Here is a 23,125-nt window from a genome sequence, read left to right on the forward strand (position 1 = left end):
TTCAAACACTTTTCTCCCGCAACACTCTTGTCTGTCGGCACTATGTGGCAGCGTTGCATGACAACCCCTCTCACCACGGAAAGGAACCTAACAGCTTTGGTAAGAGAGGAGAAAAGGAACTGGCCAGTACGGGGCTCGAACCCGTGACCTTGGCGTTATTAGCACCACGCTCAAACCAACTGAGCTAACCGGCCTCACAACAGTGCTCCTCTCTGTGCTGCAAAAAATCTAACTCAGGGAATTTCTTTTGTCCTCCTTTGAATAGAAAGCCGTGTAATTCAGTGTACGGGCTTTCTCGTGCAGTTTCATGGTTCTTGTAACCCAAATCCTACACTGGCCTGAAGTGCCCCCCCATTTCACAGCATTTTTCAGCTGATTTAAAATGTACCTAAAGGAGAAGCATTATTGAAGACCATCAATTACCAAGAGCTTTTGTCAAAGGTTTTGGTGGTCATTTTGAATGACCACAGAGCGCTGTGACCTCGGTTTTACATCTCATCCAAAAGACAGCGCCCTTTTACAACACAGCATCTCCGTCACTATACTGGGGCATTGGGACCCGCACAGACCTCAGGGCGAGCGCCCCACCGCCGGCACCATTAACACCGCTTCCAGCTGGAAGCTTTGTTTTTCCCTGTAGCTCACCCTCATCCGGGTACTGACCTGGCTCACACCTGCTTAGCTTCAGTGGGTTTTTTGAGTTGCGAGTTGCAAGGGGATGCAAGTGATGGAGCCGCTCGCTGTAAAAGCCACTGCATTGGCCGGGAATCGAACCCGAGCCTCCCGCGTGGCAGGCGAGAATTCTACCACTGAACCACTAATGCTCAGTGCCTGGGCTGTCAAAAAAGACGCTTTTTTGGTGCTCTGTGCAAAACGCGTCGACATCTGCTTCCAGCTGCAAAATGCCATTCGCGGACGCTGAAGAACTTATTTCCAAGGCAGCGGGTACAAGCGATTGGGCGTTTTAAAACCACCAGGAACAGCAAAGAGGCGCGCTTCTTTGCTTGCGCCGAAACACACCGACTGGAGGCGGATAACGTAGTCGGCAGGATTCGAACCTGCGCGGGGAGACCCCAATGGATTTCTAGTCCATCGCCTTAACCACTCGGCCACGACTACAGCAAGCCCCACTGCCGCTGCGTTCTTGCTACAATCTTACCTGGAACGCGAGGCGCCGGCGGAAGCCTATTTCAAAGTCGTTCTCCGTTTCAAAAAAACATTTCCAAAATACAAGCCTTGCAGACAGACACGCCTCAGAGGACTTAAGGGTGGCTTCATGTCGGAATGATAAAGTCTCCCCGTCCGGACATGAAAATGCCACTTTGTTACACACAAAAAAAGAATCAACAACAGAGAAATGCCCACAAGCATTTGAAAAGCCGCACCACGTCGCACTTGAAATAGCTCTTACATTAGTGGTAGACGCAGGAATCGCCTTTTTATTTACGCTCTTACCAACGCGATGGAAAGCAAAACAAAGCAAAGCAGAGCAAAACAAAACGAACAAACGAAAACCTTGCGTATAACGCCGTTACGTGCCCAAGCGGTATTGTACATCATCCTAGCACTGCACCCCGGGGCGTACGGTATATGGGAACGAGCACACGCCACGAATCGTCTCGAATCACTCCCTACAGCTGTAAGGCGCCTTGAAGCGTGCACCCCCAACATTCTTCTTTGCGCATCTGTGAAAGGTAAACTCTTGAGCAAACTCTGAACCAGCTCTAAGGAAACTAATCCGATTAGACGTTTCTTTGACTCATCCTTTAACAGTTTTCAGTCTCTGTCTTTAAACACCTTGCTCAGTCACATTCAAGCCACAAGTACTCTTCTCGGATGTTGCACAAACAAATCCTAACGTCTTGAAAGCATTGCAGCATGTTTGTGTCCCACTTCCCGTGGCTGCAGGACGACTGACACGAACGGACAAACACAATCTGTGGTGTTTAGCGTGACATAGTCTTGCAGGCATCGTGCTGTCTTACTGCAATACTATACCACTTGAGGAAACAGTCCATCTGGCCATGAAACTCATTTGAACGTCTAGCTACAGCAACTAACAATAACATGATTTATTCAGGATGTGTGGAATCAGCACGTCCCGGAGACAGCTTCTGAAATCGTGAGCATTCTCTGGTGGTGTCCTGGAGGGCTCCGGCGGGTGTGTGTTGGTGGTATAGTGGTGAGCATAGCTACCTTCCAAGCAGTTGACCCAGGTTCGATCCCTGGCCAACGCAGTGGCGAGTGTTTTCAGATGCTGTCACGAGCCTTGGATTGTGACTAGCAAAGCGAAGCCTTTTGAAAGAGCTAAAGCACTGCAAAACGGAATTGAAGGAGAATCTTACAGGGGATTCTGAGCGGTGTCTAAATAAATAAATTCACAGCGTCTGCGGATGGCATTTTGCAGCTGGAAGCAGATGTCGACGCTTTTTGCACAGAGCACCAAAAAAGCGTCTTTTTTGAAGGTACAGGCACTGAGCATTGGTGGTTCATTGTTAGAACTCTCGCCTGCCACGCAGGAGGCTTGGTTTTGATTCCTGGCCAATGCAGTGGCTTTTGCAGCGAACGGCTCCATCACTTGCATCCCAACTTTTGCAACTCGCAACTGAAAACCCACTGAAGCTAAGCAGGTGTGAGCCAGGTCAGTACCTGGATGAGGGTGAGCTACAGGGAAAAACAAAGCTTCCAGCTGGAAGCGGTGTTAATGGGGCCAGCGGGGAGGCGCTCACTCTGAGGTCTGTGCAGGTCCCAATCTCCCAATATAGTGACCGAGAAGCTGTGTTGTAAAAGGGCGCTGTCTTTTGGATGAGATGTAAAACCGAGGTCATAGTGCTCTGTGGTCATTAAAAATGACCACCAAAACCTTTGACAAAAGCTCTTGGTAATTGATGGTCTTCAATAATGCTTCTCCTTTAGGTACATTTTAAATCAGCTGAAAAATGCTGTGAAATGGGGGGGCACTTCAGGCCAGTGTAGGATTTGGGTTACAAGAACCATGAAACTGCACGAGAAAGCCCGTACACTGAATTACACGGCTTTCTATTCAAAGGAGGACAAAAGAAATTCCCTGAGTTTGATTTTTTGCAGCACAGAGAGGAGCACTGTTGCGAGGCCGGTTAGCTCAGTTGGTTTGAGCGTGGTACTAATAATGCCAAGGTCGCGGGTTCGATCCCCGTACGGGCCAGGTTCTTTTCTCCTCTCTTACCAAAGCTGTTAGGTTCCTTTCCGTGGTGAAATGGGTTGTCATGCAATGCTGCCACACAGTGCCGACAGACAAGAGTGTTGCGGGAGAAGAGAAAAGTGTTTGAAGATTTAAGAGTGTCTTAGGTGGAGCCAAAATCAAGTGTCACAAATGCAAGTGGGAGGATTTCCAATGTTTAATATGGTAAAAATAAGCGGACGTTATCTGCCGGTCCGGCACAGTCTGCCATGCTTTTGTCATATACTGTAAAGTGGTGTCGAACTGGAGCCTCACCATTTGCATATGTGAGGCTCCTGTTATACATCGATTGTCACATTAAATGACAAAAATGAAGAGAGTTAAAGCAGCTGGAGAGGTTTTCTTACAACTTTTGAGCTGACACAGTTTTGGAAAATGTTTCATTCACGCTGCACTGTACAACATAGGCAGCCAAGAGTCTCCAAAACAAAACAGAATTGACAGATAGGAGAAAATTCCCACTCGTCCTGAAGTTCCAAAAATCCAGCACTGAGCGTAAACAAAGTGTCTAAATAGTGTGGGAATGTTAAACCTAACCCTAGCTGGAGTTTGAGCAATCCAGCACTGAGAGTAAAAAGATGAGTCAAAGTAACATCTAATCAGATTAGTTTCCTTAGAGCTGGTTCAGAGTTTGCTCAAGAGTTTACCTTTCACAGATGCGCAAAGAAGAATGTTGGGGGTGCACGCTTCAAGGCGCCTTACAGCTGTAGTGAGTGATTCGAGACGATTCGTGGCGTGTGCTCGTTCCCATATACCTTACGCCCCAGGGTGCAGTGCTAGGATGACGTACAATACCGCTTGGGCACGTAACAGCGTTATATGCAAGTGCGGGACGTGAGGGTTTTCGTTTGTTCGTTTTGTTTTGCTCTGCTTTGCTTTGTTTTGCTTTCCATCGCGTTGGTAAGAGCGTAAATAAAACGGCGATTCCTGCGTCTACCACTAATGTAAGAGCTATTTCAAGTGCGGCGTGGTGCGGCTTTTCAAATGCTCAACAGGATGACTTCGCATGCACGTGTGCTTTCATGCAGTCGTGTGTGCAACCATGTCTGCTTATGTGCAAACGGGCGTGGTTTCATGTATGCAAAAAACTTTCCTGGGCTCTTCTGAAGCACATAAAATTATTTGGAGATATACATTTGTCTTGTTTTCCTCTTAGGCTCTAGAATTGATAACTTTTTTTTAGGATTCTAGCTTTCTCCCCTTGCAGGCATCGGGCACAGAGGACCTCATGGTTTTCCTAAAAATCTTTTTTTTTGTGTTCCTTGTTGTTCCAAACTTAATTTTAATCACTTTTAATTAGATATTTTATTAAAAATAGTGCAAAAAATGACTAATTTCACTAAAAATAATGTAATATAAAACTGATGTTTTTAACTTTATTGTAGTGTTTTAGAAACTACTATGTCTTCAAAAATTGTTATTTTTCATTCCTAGGAATGAAAGCAGTTGTTATATGATGTTTATTTTCAAATTTTGAAAAAATCAAAGGATTCTAGCTTTCTCCCCTTGCAGGCATCGGACACAGAGAACCTCATGGTTTTCCTAAAAATCATTCGTTATGTTCCCTGGTGTTCCAAACTTAGTTTTAATCAATTTTAATTTGTTATTATGTTAAAAACAGGGTAATAAGTTTCTAATTGGACTATAAATAATGTCATATTGTCTGCTATAAAACTGATGTTTTCAACTCCATTGTAGAGATTCTATAATCAACTAATAGAGAATTTAAATAAAAAAGGGCATAAGAAGACATTACCAACAACGACCACAAGATGGAGATATTGTCCAAAGAGGCAAGAAGGGCAAAGCCGCGATAAGGTAAAATCATTTTTTGAAAGAGATTGCTGTCAGAATGCACACCGTCTTACCACTGCAACATGGGGAATAGAGGGAAATGAACACACGCTACGAATCGTCTCAATCACTCCCTAGAGTCGTAAGGCACATTGAAGGGTGCACCCCCATCATTAATCGTTGGGCCTCTGTAAAAGGAAAGCTGTTGAGCAGTCTTTGAAACAGCTCGGATGAAACACTTGATTGCTTCCATGTGCATCTGGAGCCCACTTCTTATTTTCACTTCACGCCGCCCAAAGCATTTCTAAAACAGGAGATTCGCGTTTGGGAATGCGCCCTGCCCTACAAATAAAACAGGTCTACGGGTCTGAAACCTTCTCCACGGAAAACAGTTCTGTTGCGCTTTTGATCAAATGGAGATTCGCTGTTCTTACTTTTTGATGACATAACACCCAAAGGGGCTACTTTGGAGCTGGATTCCAACCAGCATCCTAAAGTTTCTTAGCGGTATCCTTTACAGTCCTCTGTTCGGTCGACAAGGAACAGTAGGGGGCAGCTTTCCTCACACATACAGTGCAATGTACTGTAGTGTTCCTCTTCATTGAATTCGCAGTTCTGCATCAGACCTCTAACTCGTTTCCTTAGCTTGGATTTAAGCCACGAAGCAGGCTTCTACTGTATAAACGTCTAGAGGAATCACAAACTATTTGAGAGGCCACCATCCCAGGGGGAACTGACAAAGTCTATCCCTAAACACCTAGCGCAGTCTCTCGAGAGACTGTCAAAAATCGCTTTCTCTGTTTGCGTTGCAAGTAAGTGAAAACGCGGTCTCAAACCAGAGCTACTTGGCAGCAGCGGCACGTAAATACCATTACTGTTACTGCTCGATACCGACGTTAGCCTACTATACCATGTTCAGCCACCGCTAGAAAATGTACAGCTCTAGAACCAGAGCAAACGACAGGATGGCCAATGCCAAACGGGCACACGTGTCAGACATGGAGAGCGACGAGGATGGGATTTGAACCCATGCGTGCAGAGCACAATGGATTAGCAGTCCATCGCCTTAACCACTCGGCCACCTCGGTGACAGAAGTGGGCTGTCCGGACATGGGTTGGCGCGCTCCAGATGATCTTTTTCTTTTTTTTCCCTCGTACTCGAGGGTCATTTTCCTGTTCCACATGCGATTTCAACATTTTCCTTGGGAGATGTCAAGCCAGCAAGCCACTGCTGTGGTTCAATGGCCAGTGTGGAGATCAGTGGCCCTGTTGTACACAGAAAGCACATCGAGCTCCTTGGACATGAAAAGTTCCAGATAAAAGCCATTTGTCACCCTTTCTCTTGGTGTTGATGTTGCTATTGTATGTAAAGGTGGCAACTTGCTCAGCGAGCAGGCGGAGCACACACCGAATGCAGATGTGTCTGAGTGGTGTGTCCAAGTGGCTGCAAAAGGACAGTGCTCCTGGGGCGCCGTGGCTTAGTTGCTTAAAGCGCCTGCCTAGTAAACAGGAGACCCTGGCTCTGAATCCCAGCGGTGCCTTTTTTGTTCTGTCTTCTCAAACAGAACTGGTCATTATGGACAACCGCCTACGGCTAGACTTAATTAAATGCAAGCATTCATTTCCTGTCTTGAACGACTTGTTTTTCTTAAAATGGATGCAACTTGCAAAACATGAAATACAAACCTTGCTAATCAGCGCTCGCGGCTGGCAAAAAAAAAAAGAGGTCAGCAATGTTTTTTTCTTTAACCTTAACCCTGCTAATGGAGAAGAGTTAAACGACCGAGTCTATGCAGCTTAAACGGTCCGCACGTCGGGTTCTTAGCTGAAAGGGTGGTAAATCACACTCACCCCAATCCTTAATCTTTTAAAGAGGATACAAAATTGAACCTAGTCGCCACATCACATACATCCTGTTCAACGATAAATAGGTAACATCTGTAGTGTGCTCTCTGAAGGCACTAGTTCTGTAGGATTTGGGATTTACTGAGACAATTATTCATTGTAGCAGTAAATCACAAAGTTGATTCTTTTGATGGCTTTAGAATCCAACCATGCGACATAACTCAAACAACGCACACACACAGGTACTAATACACGAGGATACATTTATTAATACATAGAATATGCATGTAAACCTAACAGATCTTATCGAGAGGGTTATCAGAATACAAAAGGTATATATTCAGTCAGTTACAAAGAGTTACATATATCAAGAGGACATACGTTCAGTATATCATTCATTTAGACCGTTTCGTAAATGAACTTGGTTATAACTTCTACACTAGATACTCAAAACAAGTACATAACTCTTAGGAATTAAATTGATATCAACTGGTTGGGATAACAATTGAATTCTCGAGCTGTCATGCAGTGAAGTTGAATACTCATCCAATCTCTGGGGATTCAGATCTCCTGCGGGCACAAAGCAGTTGCAGGCTTGTTGCTGTCTAATCCGCGCTCTCTGGCTCTATGCCAGGCTTTGCTGTTCAGCTTGCGACGGTGCTCTGGTGATGTTGACCTTGGGGTTGTAGACCACTTGGATGAGGCTCTCTCTTGGAATCTTGCAGACCTTTAGGCGCCAATGGATGACCATTGATCATGATAGCCAGGCTTAGCTAAGTGCATCCCCATTTGGGAGCTGTACCTTATCAAAAGAAAACATCTTTAAATCAGTCTGCATGAATAGCTTCTCTGTTACTGCACCACAGAGATGAAGAGGGAGATGGGGCCTCATTTGGGAAAGCACAGCAACACTTAATTCTGTCTTATTAATAAGCCTCGCCGCTACAGTACGTACAGTTATAATTCAATCTGAATTAAAAACTACATGTCCCAGTTACCATGGTGGTGCTTGTGATCATTGCGTTTAACCAACGAAACAGGGCGAAAAATCAGTCACATGACTTTGTGGCTGAGTTTAGAAAGCTTAACGTATCAGCAAGACAGCAAAGACATTTTTCCAAGAAAGTTTAGCCTTTGTCACTAATGAAACCGCTAAATAAAGACATAAATATGGAAATTGACAGTTAATTGACTTTTATATTTCTAAATATCACAACATGTTCGAATCCAAGTCATTTTTAATAACAATGGGTAAACTGGGTAAACTATCACAAAGCTTTAAAAAACTTAACATTTTTATTATCAACAAATTGTAAATACGATGTTTACATTGGCATTATTAATTTTTCACTTGAGTATATGGAGGATTGTGAGAGCAGACCCCCCCTCTTAGGCTACATTTTTAATAAGAAATGGAGGCTGTATGCGTTACAATATAAACATTTACTGTCAAACTTTAAATCAACAGTTGATTTAAAGACAATCTGTCAAAGTGCAATGAAACACAATATTGTTGTTGTTGTTGTTGTTATTGTTGTTTTTATCCTGTAAAGCGTTTTGAGAAGCCACCTTTAAAGGCGCTATATAAAGGCGCTGATTCTTATGGAATGTGTTTTCTTTCTTCTTTTTTTTCAGCATAGAATAAACCTGTTACAGTACTTGATTCTTATGGATGCCCGGTTCCGCCGGGGATTCAAAATAAAACATGGAATCACGTGTCTAAGGAAATAGCATTATAACTATATCCATGCACAAACAGTAGCATGTTACATTATTAATTTGGGTGTCTCCTCTTGCCAGAAAGCGCTAAATTGCATTTTGAGTGCGGTTTTTGACTTTTTTTAAATTACAACCCATACATAAGCTGATACTGTTTAGACTTTTAATTATTTTAAACTGTATTACAGCAGCACAATGTGCTTTTTCACGAAACCTAGAGTACTGAAATGTCTTGCGTTGTACAGCTTTTCAGCTAAATATATTTATTGCTTACACCTGACACTTGATGTGCCCGACAAAAACCAGTTGAACAGCTCTGTTGGAGGTTTGCAGATCAGATCAGATTCCCTTCCCCCCACAGAAAGACAGACTTATTAGTCGCTATTCACTGCGACAGCAGCTCCAATTTCAGGCGTAAGCGATAGATCCCAGTTTAGCCGATCTTGTTACAGCATGTTCCAGTTTACTCTTATTAACCATATTAATTTTAAGTGCTTAATGCCATTTTTTGACCACGCACGAATATTCTTATGTCCATACCTTTGCAAGGGAATCAGTGTGAATTGTAATACTAATTAAATAACCGCGGGCACTTTCCACCCCCTCTGACAGCAGGAACATAACCCATTCTCAGCTCAGCAGCTCATTACAATATAGGGTGTTCAAATCTTTTGCTGCCTCAAAAAGCTTTAGAGAACTTAACATTTCTATTATCAACAAATTGTAAATACGACGTTTACATTGGCATTACTAATTTTTCACTTGAGTGTATGGAGGATTGTCAGCTGTCACTGAGAGCAGTTAATTAAATGTATTTTTTGATTCACAATCAGACAAATGCAACATAAATTGTTATCTTTGTCTTCTAAGTATATTAATAAACTTTCAGCATAGCTTTCTCCTAGTTTAGATTAATTTTTCTTGGGATTTTGGGATCAAACGTGGAAAGATTAGATTAGTAATCGTTTTTATTTTTTAAATACATTTTAGAAAAGTGTAATCTATACTTAAAAGCTGTATAAAAGCTGTATAAAAGACACTCGATATTAATGGAGTTTAGTTGATACTTTTTAAACTTTTAATTATTTTAAATTGTATTACAGCATTGTACACATGCTTAAAAGAGAAGAAAACGCAAGCCTTCTTCAGGTGTGAGGGCATTCTGCTCAGAATGAAACACTAAAATGTAATGTAGGCTCTGAATGGGTTCAATTATGATTTGGGCTTGATTAAGGTCGCTGCCTTTCATCCAAAATCTTGCTTGAATCCTTCTAAACTAAAAATTAGACATGAGCAGGGGCTCTGGTGAAATTTCTCTTTTTTTAATTTCTCTTTTTTTCTTGGAAAAATATCTTACCCGCTGCAATCCGGGCACAGAAGGATTAAAAGAAGCCAGACAGGCAGGGGGAAGAGTGAGTTCTAGATAAAGAGGTATCCAGGTAACAGTGAAGGTAACAGCCGCAGACGTGGCCTACTTAGCCCGCCAGGGTTACCCTACTCTCCCGGAGGAGGCCCACCGGGAAATAGCGCTCCAGGCGTTCCTGGCCCCGGCGCCGACTGAGGTGCAGTGCCACGTGATGCTGGCCGCACTGGTCCCCTTGGAGCAGGCCCTGGCTCTGGCTGAGCAGACTGATGCCGTATTCGAGGAAACCGGTGGGCGCCAACGGAGGGGCGCACGGGGAATCAGATGGGGAGGAGGAGACGCCCAGCGCGACGATGCTGGGGGAGCGATGACGGCTGGTCATCTGCCACTGCTGTGGGGAGAGGGGACACATCGCAGGCAACATGAAATTGTCAGGGACATTCAGCTATATACAAAGAAGAGACAGACAAAGTAATAATTCTATATTAACGTGGCCTACATATTGACGCAATGATCAAACTAACTGACATGTTCTGATTCAGATCCCCTGCAGTTCATAATAATTAGAACAATAGCAATGCTGAGTCCTCCCCACCCTACTGAGCACAAATTCAGCTGCTCTCCAGTTCTGTTCTGCATGTTTTTTCATTGCAATTGAGCTCGGAGCTGGAGATGATCTCCATACAGTTCTGTGTTAACTAGCCCGCACTTGCGTGCTAATTTACGGGTTGTGGCAAATGCTTTTTTATAGTTCATATACATGACGGCAACCTGTTACCGAGGAACCTGAGAGGTTTAAAAGCCTCACGAGCCAGGCAGGACTCCAACCTACAATCTTCTGATTCGAAGTCAAACGCGTTATCCATTACGACACTGGCCCATGGAACATGCGCTTGCACTCTACCACAGAGAACAGAAATAGTGTTGATGTGTCGTGCTGAAATTCCGATTGATTTTGAATTCAAAGAAAAAAGGTTTTCTTCCAAAACACCATGAAATTGTCACATCTTGCAGACAATAGGTGTATTCCATGTTGAAAAGAGAAGAAAGAAAACCATGGAGCCTTTTACAGGTGTGAGGCTTCTTCAGGTGTGAGAAGACCTCACAGTCGAAATGCTGTGTTTCCGTTCTTCTCTTTTCAGCATGCAATAAACCTATTACTTGATCCTTTGCAGCCGAGGCATGCTGAAGTAGCTACCCAGCTGAACATCTAGCAGACTCTACAGTACTTCTCTCCTGTAGAAGTAAAGCAGGGCTTGCTGGGTGAGCTTTTGCTCCGGTAAATTAGGTCACGTGTCATGTTAAATCACTTCTTCTAAACACAACATTTGCTGGTGCTAGCTTTCCCCATGAAAAGAGACATTTCCCTTACAGTACATGACATATCGTTTTTATTCTATCAATAAGTATAGAAATTAAACAAAAGAAAAAATGGTGTCGCCAAAGAATGCACAGCTCTGTCGCCTTGGGGAGGTGTCAAGGGCATTGAACTCCTTGGACATGAAAAGTGCCCGATAAATGCCATTTCTCATCATTTCTCTTGGCGTCAGTTCTGCTATTAAATGGGACGGAGGCAACGGGCTCAGAGAGCAGGTTAAGTGCACACCGAATGCAGATGTGTCTAAGTGTCTGTAAAAGCGCGGTGCTCCGCTGGTGCTGTTCCCTAGTGGCTTAAAGTGCCCGCCTAGTAAGCAGGCGATCCTGGGTCTGAATACCAGCGGTGCCTCTCTCCGTGTCTTGTTGTGCCGAATGTCTCATTTCAGACAAACATGTACAGCTTGGTTCAGTTTAATGCAAGAATTCATTTCCTTTCTGGAATAACTTGTTTTTGAAGAAATCCATACAGCTTGTGAAAGATGAAATCCATTTCTTGGTTGTCAGTGGAAAAAGATTGCCGGCTGCAAGAAGCGCAAGTGATTGTTTTCTTTGACCATAAACCTGCAAATGTAGAGAGCACAAGCGGCCGTCAGTCTCTGTGGCGCAATCGGTTAGCGCATTCGGCTGTTAACCGAAAGGTTGGTGGTTCAAGGCCACCCAGGGACGCATGTCTCAGTTTTTCCAATGTAAACATCATCACCGCTAAAGAAGATGGTGCAGAAGGCTCCACAGTCGAAACATTGTGCTTCTTTTCTTCTCTTTTCAGCATGGAGTAAACCTTTGCTTGATCCTTTGCAGCCTACGCATGCTGACACAGCTACCTTTCTCTTAACGCGCCTCAATCATTATTCACCAAAACCATCAGCAGAATGTGTCGCCTTTGTGGTGATGTCACTCCTCTGCTTCACAAATGTCCTTAGTGACGGACCATTCCTTTCTGCCATTTTTCCGGAGCGGTTATTGATTGCTCCATCATTTCCCTCATACTTTCCATCCCTAGATTGAAAAAAAAAACAGAAACAGGCTGACAGGACGACAATCAAATTGCAAAAACTCATCAAAGCACTCGATAGAGTATTTGAATCCACAAGTAGCTACGAGCAACTTTGTCCTGGCTTGCATGAAAGTCGGAAAATGTCAAAAAGAAAAAGATGGTGGCTTTTTCATATTCGTTCTTTTATTTTTAGTTCGTTGGCTCTTCTGTCCATTGTCCTCCTGCCTGGCTCTTGACCTGTGACTGTCTGAACGCACACAGTAAAATTTCATGTGGGGGATTTGTCCTGAGCCTCTGTGAAAGACCCACCCACCCCCATAAATAACTGCTCTAGAAATACGATTGCAAAACTAAACCACAGCTTAAAGAGGAGCTTGTCATGACCGCCAGGCAGTTAAGACCAACTCTTAAGCGATCTAATCAGCACCAGCAGTGGGTGATTATTAACAAACGCTGCCGCACGAGTTAACCCACCTGCACACACTCCACCGTGCGGTACACAGTGCTATTTTTACCATCTTTACCTGCTTCCCGCTGCTCAGTATTGAGTCTATTCCTTGAGAGCTCTACCTGGCATTTTTTCCATTACCTCGTTTATTCTGGATATTGGACTCCCCTTCTGCCTTTTTGACTTTGGACCTCGCCTCTCACCTCGGACTGTTTGCCACCAGTGTTCTCCCTGGATTACGACTTACCTTACGCCTCTTGACCACGAAACAAAGCAAAGCAGAGCAAAACAAAACGAACAAACGAAAACCCTCACGTCCCGCACTTGCATATAACGCCGTTACGTGCCCAAGCGGTATTGTACGTCATCCTAGCACTGCACCCCGGGGCGTACGGTATATGGGAACGAGCACACGCCACGAATCGTCTTGAATCACTCCCTACAGCTGTAAGGTGCCTTGAAGCGTGCACCCCCAACTTTCTTCTTTGCCCATCTGTGAAAGGTAAACTGTTGAACAAACTCTGAACCAGCTCTAAGGAAACTAATCCGATTAGACGTTACTTTGACTCATCTTTTTACGCTCAGTGCTGGATTGCTCAAACTCCAGCTAGGGTTAGGGTTAGCATTCCCACGCTACTTAGACACTTTGTTTACGCTCAGTGCTGGATTTTGGGAACTTCAGGATGAGTGGGAATTTTCTCCTATCTGTCAATTCTGTTTTGTTTTGGAGACTCTTGGCTGCCTATGTTGTACAGTGCAGCGTGAAGGAAACATTTTCCAAAACTGTGTCAGCTCAAAAGTTGTAAGAAAACCTCTCCAGCTGCTTTAACTCTCTTCATTTTTGTCATTTAATGTGACACTCGATGTATAACTGGAGCCTCACATATGCAAATGGTGAGGCTCCAGTTCGACACCCAGTTCGACACCACTTTACAGTATATGACAAAAGCATGGCAGACTGTGCCGGACCGGCAGATAACTTCCGCTTATTTTTACCATATTAAACATTGGAAATCCTCCCACTTGTATTTGTGACACTTGATTTTGGCTCCACCTAAGACACTCTTAAATCTTCAAACACTTTTCTCTTCTCCCGCAACACTCTTGTCTGTCGGCACTATGTGGCAGCGTTGCATGACAACCCCTCTCACCACGGAAAGGAACCTAACAGCTTTGGTAAGAGAGGAGAAAAGGACCTGGCCAGTACGGGGCTCGAACCCGTGACCTTGGCATCATTAGCACCACGCTCGAACCAACTGAGCTAACCAGCCTCACAACAGTGCTCCTCTCTGTGCTGCAAAAAATCGAACTCAGGGAATTTCTTTTGTCCTCCTTTGAATAGAAAGCCTTGTAATTCAGTGTAAGGGCTTTCTCGTGCAGTTTCATGGTTCTTGTAACCCAAATCCTACACTGGCCTGAAGTGCCCCCCCATTTCACAGCATTTTTCAGCTGATTTAAAATGTACCTAAAGGAGAAGCATTATTGAAGACCATCAATTACCAAGAGCTTTTGTCAAAGGTTTTGGTGGTCATTTTGAATGACCACAGAGCGCTGTGACCTCGGTTTTACATCTCATCCAAAAGACAGCGCCCTTTTACAACACAGCATCTCCGTCACTATACTGGGGCATTGGGACCCGCACAGACCTCAGGGCGAGCGCCCCACCGCCGGCACCATTAACACCGCTTCCAGCTGGAAGCTTTGTTTTTCCCTGTAGCTCACCCTCATCCGGGTACTGACCTGGCTCACACCTGCTTAGCTTCAGTGGGTTTTTTGAGTTGCGAGTTGCAAGGGGATGCAAGTGATGGAGCCGCTCGCTGCAAAAGCCACTGCATTGGCCGGGAATCGAACCCGAGCCTCCCGCGTGGCAGGCGAGAATTCTACCACTGAACCACCAATGCTCAGTGCCTGGGCCTTCAAAAAAGACGCTTTTTTGGTGCTCTGTGCAAAACGCGTCGACATCTGCTTCCAGCTGCAAAATGCCATTCGCGGACGCTGAAGAACTTATTTCCAAGGCAGCGGGTACAAGCGATTGGGCGTTTTAAAACCACCAGGAACAGCAAAGAGGCGTGCTTCTTTGCTTGCGCCGAAACACACCGACTGGAGGCGGATAACGTAGTCGGCAGGATTCGAACCTGCGCGGGGAGACCCCAATGGCTTTCTAGTCCATCGCCTTAACCACTCTGCCACGACTACAGCAAGCCCCACCACCGCTGCGTTCTTGCTACAATCTTACCTGGATCGCGAGGCGCCGGCGGAAGCCTATTTCAAAGTCGTTCTCCGTTTCAAAAAAACATTTCCAAAATACAAGCCTTGCAGACAGACACGCCTCAGAGGACTTAAGGGTGGCTTCATGTCGGAATGATAAAGTCTCCCCGTCCGGACATGAAAATGCCACTTTGTTACACACAAAAAAAGAATCAACAACAGAGAAATGCCCACAAGCATTTGAAAAGCCGCACCACGTCGCACTTGAAATAGCTCTTACATTAGTGGTAGACGCAGGAATCGCCTTTTTATTTACGCTCTTACCCACGCGATGGAAAGCAAAACAAAGCAAAGCAGAGCAAAACAAAACGAACAAACGAAAACCCTCACGTCCCGCACTTGCATATAACACCCTTACGTGCCCAAGCGGTATTGTACGTCATCCTAGCACTGCACGCCGGGGCGTATGGTATATGGGAACGAGCACACGCCACGAATCGTCTCGAATCACTCCCTACAGCTGTAAGGCGCCTTGAAGCGTGCACCCCCAACATTCTTCTTTGCGCATCTGTGATAGGTAAACTCTTGAGCAAACTCTGAACCAGCTCTAAGGAAACTAATCCGATTAGATGTTACTTTGACTCATCATTTAAGGGACCCTTGTTAATTGGAGAAATCAATGATTTCGAATGAATTCTGTATGCGTTAAAAGACAGCTATACACAGAAAACATGCAGGACACTGCTCATGATGTTTCCCGAGCCGAAACACAGTGCGTTTTTCCAAGCCATCTGACAAAGCCCGCCCACTGAAAACTGCAGGAGATCGTGTAAAGACGTTCAAGTTTGTAACTACTGCACGCACAGGAAGCAGAATAAATTCCTCTATTCAAACTGTCAAAGGTTTGCTTTGCGAACGCTGCAGGACATCGCACAATCTCTTTTGAACAGGGACAAACGATTTCTTATGGGGCGCAGTAAGTACAGACGTTTAAAAAGCTCCACTCATGCCAATGATGCAGCATGAAGAAGCGCAACCTAAAGTTTGCATTCCTAGCACTGTTGCATTCCCCGCATCAGTAGCTAAGAGAATATAATTTACGACTCTTGTTAATGCAGTTTCAGAAACCAGACTGAAATTTCTCAAGTATATTATTTGAATCCATTTGATGTTGGGCAACAACTATTCTTTCAAGACTTTTAGATTGAAATGGGACCTTTGAGACAGGCCTGTAGTTGTTAAGAACTTGTGGATCCAAATTTGACTTCTTAAGGAGCGGTCTAAGAACCACTACCTTAAATTGATCATGTACGACGCCTGACGCAAGCGATGCATTCATCATACTAATTATAGGTCCTGCCAGTCCTTCGAGGGAATCTTTGACTTGTTGAGTGGGGATGGGATCTAGCAAACAGGTGGTTTACTTTGTCTTACGTCTGTGTCCATGAGTCCACCATAAGAAGAAATCTGAACAGGAGTGGTGATCATGCGAGGTCACCACGGAGGAAACCACTGCTCTCCCCCCCAAAAAAACCACCACTGCCCCTCTCAAGTTTGCTAAAGACCACATGGATGTTCCACAACTCCTGGAACAATGTTCTGTGGACAGACGTGACAAAAGTTGAACTTGTTGGTAAATGTGCACAGCGTTATGTTTGGAGATAACAAAACACCGCATACCAACTCCAAAACCTCATCCCACCTGGGAAGCATGGCGGAGGCTGTACGGCTTGCAATCATCGAGGGACCGATGAATTCCGAGATGTATCAGGAAATTCTACAGCAGAATGTCAGGGTGTCTGCCTGTGATCTAAAACTCAAAAGACGCTGGGTCTTGCAACATGACAAAAACAAAGGAGTACATCAACAACAGAGTGGCTGAAACAGAAGAAATTCTGTATGTTGGGATGGCCAAGTAAGAGTCCTGACCCCAATCCCATTGAAGTGCTGTGGCGTGATCTGAAGCAGGCCATTCAGCGCAAGACATCCCAAAAATATACATGAACTGAAACAGTTTTGCATAGAGGAATAGGCCAAAATACCTCCTAACCGCTGCTCAGGTCTGACAAGCCGCTACAGAAAGTGGGGGTTGAGGTTTTTGTCATAAAGGAGGTTCCACTAGCTCCTTAATATAAGGGTTCACGTACTTTTTCCATCAATGACCTTGATTGTTTAAACCATTTGGTCAATAAAGAAACAGCAATGTCAAATGTTGGGTGTGTGTTCTTTGTTAAATCAGAATCTCTTTATTAATTATTATGACTTAGATAAAGATAAGATCACATGTTAGGAGCCATTCATGCAGAAATCCACATCATTCCGAAGGGCTGTTTACAAAAGTTTTTCTCCCAACTGTATGTGAGAGAAAAGCAGAGACGCTCACTGAGTAAGGTGGAGTTGTAGCTTTGCAAACCACAAAGACATTTGTATGCTCAAAATGGGACAGGAGCACCCCAGATGGGACTCGAACCCACAATCCCTGGCTTAGGAGGCCAGTGCCTTATCCATTAGGCCACTGGGGCACACTGGGTTGGGTCGATCACGCTGATGAAGAGCCAGTTTTTTTTTCCTTTGCTTTTTCAAAGGGATCCCCAAAATTAGGAAAGTTAGGCAGCAGAAGGTTTACTGTGACCTGAGAAGGACCGGCATCCAATCACGGTGGTACACACACACGCTCTCACTCATCTGAGCTACACGGCTACCAAGATGATCTCAGGTGCGCCGAGCTGGTACGGAACATATTGAACTGATCGACGGCGAATTGTCTCTCAGACAGGCTTTTCACCTCTGAGCTCCCTGACTGACAGTGATCAGTTAGGCAGTAAAACAGTCAGCTGCTTCTAAGCCTTAAACAGCTGCATCTCGGCGCTTCCACGGAGAGATGATTTGAAAGCCGAACATCGCCCATTGGGAACACCTTACTATCACTAGTTTAAGAGACTCTTAAGGTCTTGCAGAGGTGCCTGTCTAATAGCATGCGCTTTGCAAGCTATAGGTGTTTAGGCTGAGGCAGAATGCCTGTTAACAAAATGTTTTTCTAAAGGGGCCTCGCACTCTTTTCCAAGCAATGGTCACCATCCCCACAATGTAGTCATGTCCTAGGACGTCACCTGTTAGTCTCCATTTGTCTGCCACCAACATTTTAGGTTACGGGGTCACAACCGCACCCCGGAGAGCATAGGAGCCGTTGGCGTTCTGGCTGTGCAGATTGGGCTGAAGGTGGGGCGCTTGAATCTCGCTGTTGGAGGCCGTCTGAAACTGACCCAAGCCTTTCCCTTGAATTAAATGTAAATAAGAAATGAACCCCAGATGCACATGGAATCAATCACGTGTTTCCTTTGAGCCGTTTCAAAGACTGCTCCAGAGTTTACCTTGCACAGATGCGCAAAGATTAATGATGGGGGTGCACGCTTCCAGGCGCCTTACAACTGTAGGGACTGATTAGAGACAATTCGTAGCGTGTACTCATTTCTCTCTATTCCCCGTGTTGCAGTGGTAGGATGACATAAATTCCTGCTTCGACACGTAACGGCATTATAATCAAGTGCAGGAGCTGAGGGCTTTAGTTTTGTTTCGTTTTCCATGGCGTTCGTAAGCGCGCAAATCAAAGGCAATTCCTGCGTCTAACACGAATGTAAATGCTTTTGAAAGTGCAGTGTGGTGCAGCTTGTAAAAACCATTTGTGGTTTGTTGATGTTTTTTCTGTCTGCCAAAGTTGCATTTTGACATCCGGACTGGGGGACTTTATCATTTGAACGTGAAGCCAGCCTTAAACCCTCTGAGGCGTGTCTGTCTGCCGGCACGAATCTTGTGAAAGGTATTTTTTTTTAACGGAGAGCGACTTTAAAAAGGTTTCCGCAGCCACCTCGCACTCCGTGTTAGATTATAGGAGGAATGCGGCGACAGCGAGCTCGCTTTTGTCGTGGCCGAGTGGTTAAGTGCGTTGGGGATTCCTCGCGCAGGTTCGGAACTTGCCGACTCCGGCGTCTGCCGCACGTCGCCTTGTGCCTGCGCGGCAAAGGCGAAGTGCCGTTTCTCCTTTCCCGGTACTATAAAAACGCTAAATCGCTTGGACCCGCTGCCATTGAAAGCAATTCTTCAGATAACCACACATTTTGCGTTCGCACCTCTGGTGCTCTACTTATGCCTTTGCAAACCTAATGAATAAAGCTGAAAGAACCGACACGATATGTAGGTGCTCGTAAACCACGCAGTAAAGAACTGTTAACAGCAAGGGTTTCAGTGGGTTAACTGAGGAGAAGGCGTGATCGCTAATTGTTGACTTTTTATTTGGTGTTAGAAACACTCTTACTGTGCATGACGTGCAACAAATGTAGCCACAGAAATTGCATCACGCTTTCATGTATGCTATTGCAGACACCAACGTTGCCTAGATAGAAAACCGAAATAGCCGTGGGTTTGCTTGCTGGTCTGAAGGATCTCTCTTCGAATCTCTATCATTTGTCAATGAAAGTAAAAGGCGCTGCAATCTCATACGTTCAGAATCAAACCCGCAGCTGTTGTTCGACTTTATTTCTTGACTAATTACAACTGAGTGTCGCATGAGCAGTTACGTAAACTTGTCTGGTATATTTGAACACAAATGCCGTTCTTCAATTAAAACTAACAGTACATTGTCAGGGACATTCAGTTCTATACAAACAAGAGACAGACAAGAGAATATTTCTACCGTTCATGTGGACTACGTGTTGACTTACTGATCGGAATAATTGAAAGGTTCGGGCTCATAGCCGATGCAGTGCGTGCTAATTAGAACAGCAACGCTGAGCTCTCAGCACCGTACTGAGCCCAGGTGTTTTTCTAAAGCTGTCAGGTGCAGTTCATTTACATGAAGGAAATCTCTTACTGGGTACGATTACAATGCAGTAAGTAGCACAGACTGCTTAGGGAGTAGCCCGATGCGTTTAAAAACAACCCGAGCCAGATAGGAGTCGAACCTGCAATCTCCTGATCCGTAGTCAGACGCGTTATCCATTGCGCCACTGGCCCTGGTGTGACACTGCAGGACTGTAACCCAGTGAGATCAGCACTGCAACTAGTAAAATATTACCCCCGGTCCATTCTTTTCCAAAAGTGAGAAACACCTGTTTTCTACATTTTGTCTGTTTTAAAACCATATCTCTTTAAACCAAACCAAGAGTTTGTCTTTTGCACTGATATTCTGATTCATTTCGATTTCAAAGAAAAAAAAAAACATTATCTTCCAAAGCATCATAAAATTGTCCCTTCTTCCAGACTCTACTTCTCTCTTGTAGTAGTACAGCAGACCTTTCCAAGTGAGCAGATCACAGAGTCCGAAATGAGCTTCCTCCATCAAGCAAAGTACCTGAACATGACTCTGTCTTCATAAAAGCGCCCCTGTAATAAAGAAATTAAATCCGAAATCAAGAGGGCAGTTTCCTACTGAAGTTCAAGAAATCATCAATTTTAACCTAGCAACACATTAAAGGCTGCATCTATACAAGTACGATTCTAGAAATGCTCACCAGATTACGTTTTAAGAAAGAACTGCGCCTCAGGTTCCGCCGAGATCTTAACTCGGATGGCAGGATTCAGAGTCCGGAGTGTGGACTGATGGCGCACGGAGGGTCCATATACTGTGGATCCCTCAGTGATCTTCCGCGTATTCAAACCGCCAGCGTGTGACTCCCCTGTCACCGTCCTCTCTCCTCTGTGCAGCCGAGCCCGATTCACGGTAAAGTGAAAAAAAATATGCCCTCAACGTGAGATTTACTCTGGAGTGAGGATAGATGTTACCTTTTTATCATTGAACAGGATGTATGTGATGTGGCGACTAGGTTCAATTTTGTATCCTGTTTAAAAGATTAAGGACTGGGGTGAGCGTGATTTACCACCCTTTCAGCTAAGAACCCGACGTGCGCACCGTTTAAGCTGCATAGACTCGGTCGTTTAACTCTTCTCCATTAGCAGGGTTAAGGTTAAAGAAAAAAAACATTGCTGACTTCTTTTTTTTTTGCCAGCTGCTAGCGCTGATTAGCAAGGTTTGTATTTCATGTTTTGCAAGTTGCATCCATTTTAAGAAAAACAAGTCATGTTAAAGACAGGAAATGAATACTTGTGTTTAATTAAGTCTAGCGGTTGTCCGCTGGGATTCAGACCCAGGGTCTCCTGTTCACTAGACAGGCGCTTTAACCAACTAAGCCACGGCGCCCCGGGAGTGCTGTCCTTTTGCAGCCACTTGGACACACCACTCAGACACATCTGCATTCGGTGTGTGCTCCGCCTGCTCGCTGAGCAAGTTGCCACCTTTACATACAATAGCAACATCGACACCAAGAGAAAGGATGACAAATGGCTTTTATCTGGAACTTTTCATGTCCAAGGAGCTCAATGTGCTTTCTGTGTACAACAGGGCCACTGAACTCCACACTGGCCACTGAACCACAGCAGTGGCTTGCTGGCTTGACATCTCCCAAGGAAAATGTTGAAATCGCATGTGGAACAGGAAAATGACCCTCGAGTACGAGGGAAAAAAAAGAAAAAGATCATCTGGAGCGCGCCAACTCAGTTGGGACAGTCCAGTTCTGTTGACGAGGTGGCTGAGTGGTTAAGGCGATGGCTTGTTAATCCATTGTGCTCTGCATGTATGGGTTCGAATCCCACTCTCGTCGGTTTCCATGTCTGACATGTGTGCCCGTTCGACGTTGGCCCTCCTGTCGTTTGCTCCAGAACTAGAGCCATGCAGTTTCTAGCGGTGGCTGAACATGGTATAGTAGGCTAACATCGGTATCGAGCAGTGACAGTAACAGTATTTACGTGCCGCTGCTGCCAAGTGGCTCTGGGTTGAGACCGTGTTTTCACTTACTTGCAATGCAAACGGAGAAAGCGATTTTTGACAGTCTCTTGAGAGACTGCGCTAGGTGTTTAGGGATAGACTTTGTCAGTTCCCCCTGGGATGATGGCCTCTCAAATAGTTTGTGATTCCTCTAGACGTTTATACAGTAGAAGCCTGCTTCGTGGCTTAAATCCAAGCTAAGGAAACGAGTTAGAGGTCTGATGCAGAACTGCGAATTCAATGAACGGGAACACTACAGTACATTGCACTGTATGTGTGAGGAAAACTGCCCCCTTCTGTCCCTTGTCGACCGAACAGAGGACTGTAAAGGATACCGCCAAGAAACTTTAGGATGCTGGTTGGAATACAGCTCCAAAGAAGCCCCTTTGGGTGTTATGTCATCAAAAAGTAAGAACAGCGAATCTCCCTTTGATCAAAAGCGCAACAGAACTGTTTTCCGTGGAGCAGCTTTCAGACCCGTAGACCTGTTTTATTTGTAGGGCAGGGCGCATTCCCAAACGCGAATCTCCTGTTTTAGAAATGCTTTGGGCGGCGTGAAGTGAAAATAAGAAATGGGCTCCAGATGCACATGGAAGCAATCAAGTGTTTCATCCGAGCTGTTTCAACGACTGCTCAAGAGCTTTCCTTTCACAGAGGCGCAACGATTAATGATGGGGGTGCACCCTTCAATGCGCCTTCCCAGTGGGCATTGATTCGTCGAATATACGTATATTTATGGCGAAAATACGGCTATACGTATATATACGTCGCCTCAACGTATAATCAACGTCGAATTGCAACCGTAAAATCGACGACATGAATAAACGCATATATAACATCGAAAACACATCTAACACAGTGCCTGAGGCTTTTTACTGTATGTATCGTGTGTGCCGCAACTAGGAGTATACGGCACTCTGCACAGTGTACGAAGTAAATTATTTTCGCAGTAATTAATTTATTATATTTACTATATTTATTATACACGTGTAAATTAATTACTGCGAAAATAATTTACTTCGTACACTGTGCAGAGATTCTAGACGAATTGCAGACCACATTTAGACGTCTAAGGTATGCGTTTAATAGATGCAGCCATTCAAAATGCGCGGTAAAAACCCGCGGTACAGTAACCTACCCACAAGCCACCGCGGGGCACCGGAGGGTACCGCAGGACAAGTGATTGGCTGGCCAAAATGACCGACAGGGGCACTCGTGGTGCATTGGTTGGTAGTGCAAAGATTTAATCATTTAATGTCTTTGCTTTCCACATTTTAATCCGCTTAGTTTTGAATATTTATATGGATTTTACCACTAAAGGGAAATTTTAGTAGCTGAGC

General features: G+C 44.8%; 8 non-coding genes across 8 annotated transcripts; 3 read left to right on the top strand and 5 right to left on the bottom strand.

Annotated features, from left to right (window-relative positions):
• Positions 1-120: 120 nt before the first annotated feature.
• On the bottom strand, positions 121-194 carry trnai-aau (transfer RNA isoleucine (anticodon AAU)). The gene has a single exon. It is a non-coding gene; the product is annotated as a tRNA-Ile (tRNA).
• An 843-nt stretch (positions 195-1,037) lies between these two features.
• trnas-aga (transfer RNA serine (anticodon AGA)) lies at positions 1,038-1,119 on the bottom strand. The gene has a single exon. It is a non-coding gene; the product is annotated as a tRNA-Ser (tRNA).
• Positions 1,120-2,165: 1,046 nt separating this feature from the next.
• Positions 2,166-2,237, top strand: trnag-ucc (transfer RNA glycine (anticodon UCC)). Its single transcript has one exon. It is a non-coding gene; the product is annotated as a tRNA-Gly (tRNA).
• Positions 2,238-3,110: 873 nt separating this feature from the next.
• Positions 3,111-3,184, top strand: trnai-aau (transfer RNA isoleucine (anticodon AAU)). The gene has a single exon. It is a non-coding gene; the product is annotated as a tRNA-Ile (tRNA).
• A 2,834-nt stretch (positions 3,185-6,018) lies between these two features.
• trnas-gcu (transfer RNA serine (anticodon GCU)) lies at positions 6,019-6,102 on the bottom strand. Its single transcript has one exon. It is a non-coding gene; the product is annotated as a tRNA-Ser (tRNA).
• Positions 6,103-11,910: 5,808 nt separating this feature from the next.
• trnan-guu (transfer RNA asparagine (anticodon GUU)) lies at positions 11,911-11,984 on the top strand. The gene has a single exon. It is a non-coding gene; the product is annotated as a tRNA-Asn (tRNA).
• A 2,606-nt stretch (positions 11,985-14,590) lies between these two features.
• Positions 14,591-14,661, bottom strand: trnag-gcc (transfer RNA glycine (anticodon GCC)). The gene has a single exon. It is a non-coding gene; the product is annotated as a tRNA-Gly (tRNA).
• A 2,756-nt stretch (positions 14,662-17,417) lies between these two features.
• On the bottom strand, positions 17,418-17,490 carry trnar-ccu (transfer RNA arginine (anticodon CCU)). The gene has a single exon. It is a non-coding gene; the product is annotated as a tRNA-Arg (tRNA).
• Positions 17,491-23,125: the final 5,635 nt, after the last annotated feature.

Source organism: Lepisosteus oculatus, unplaced genomic scaffold (assembly GCF_040954835.1).
Source record: "Lepisosteus oculatus isolate fLepOcu1 unplaced genomic scaffold, fLepOcu1.hap2 HAP2_SCAFFOLD_52, whole genome shotgun sequence".
Taxonomy (NCBI): Eukaryota; Metazoa; Chordata; class Actinopteri; order Semionotiformes; family Lepisosteidae; genus Lepisosteus; species Lepisosteus oculatus.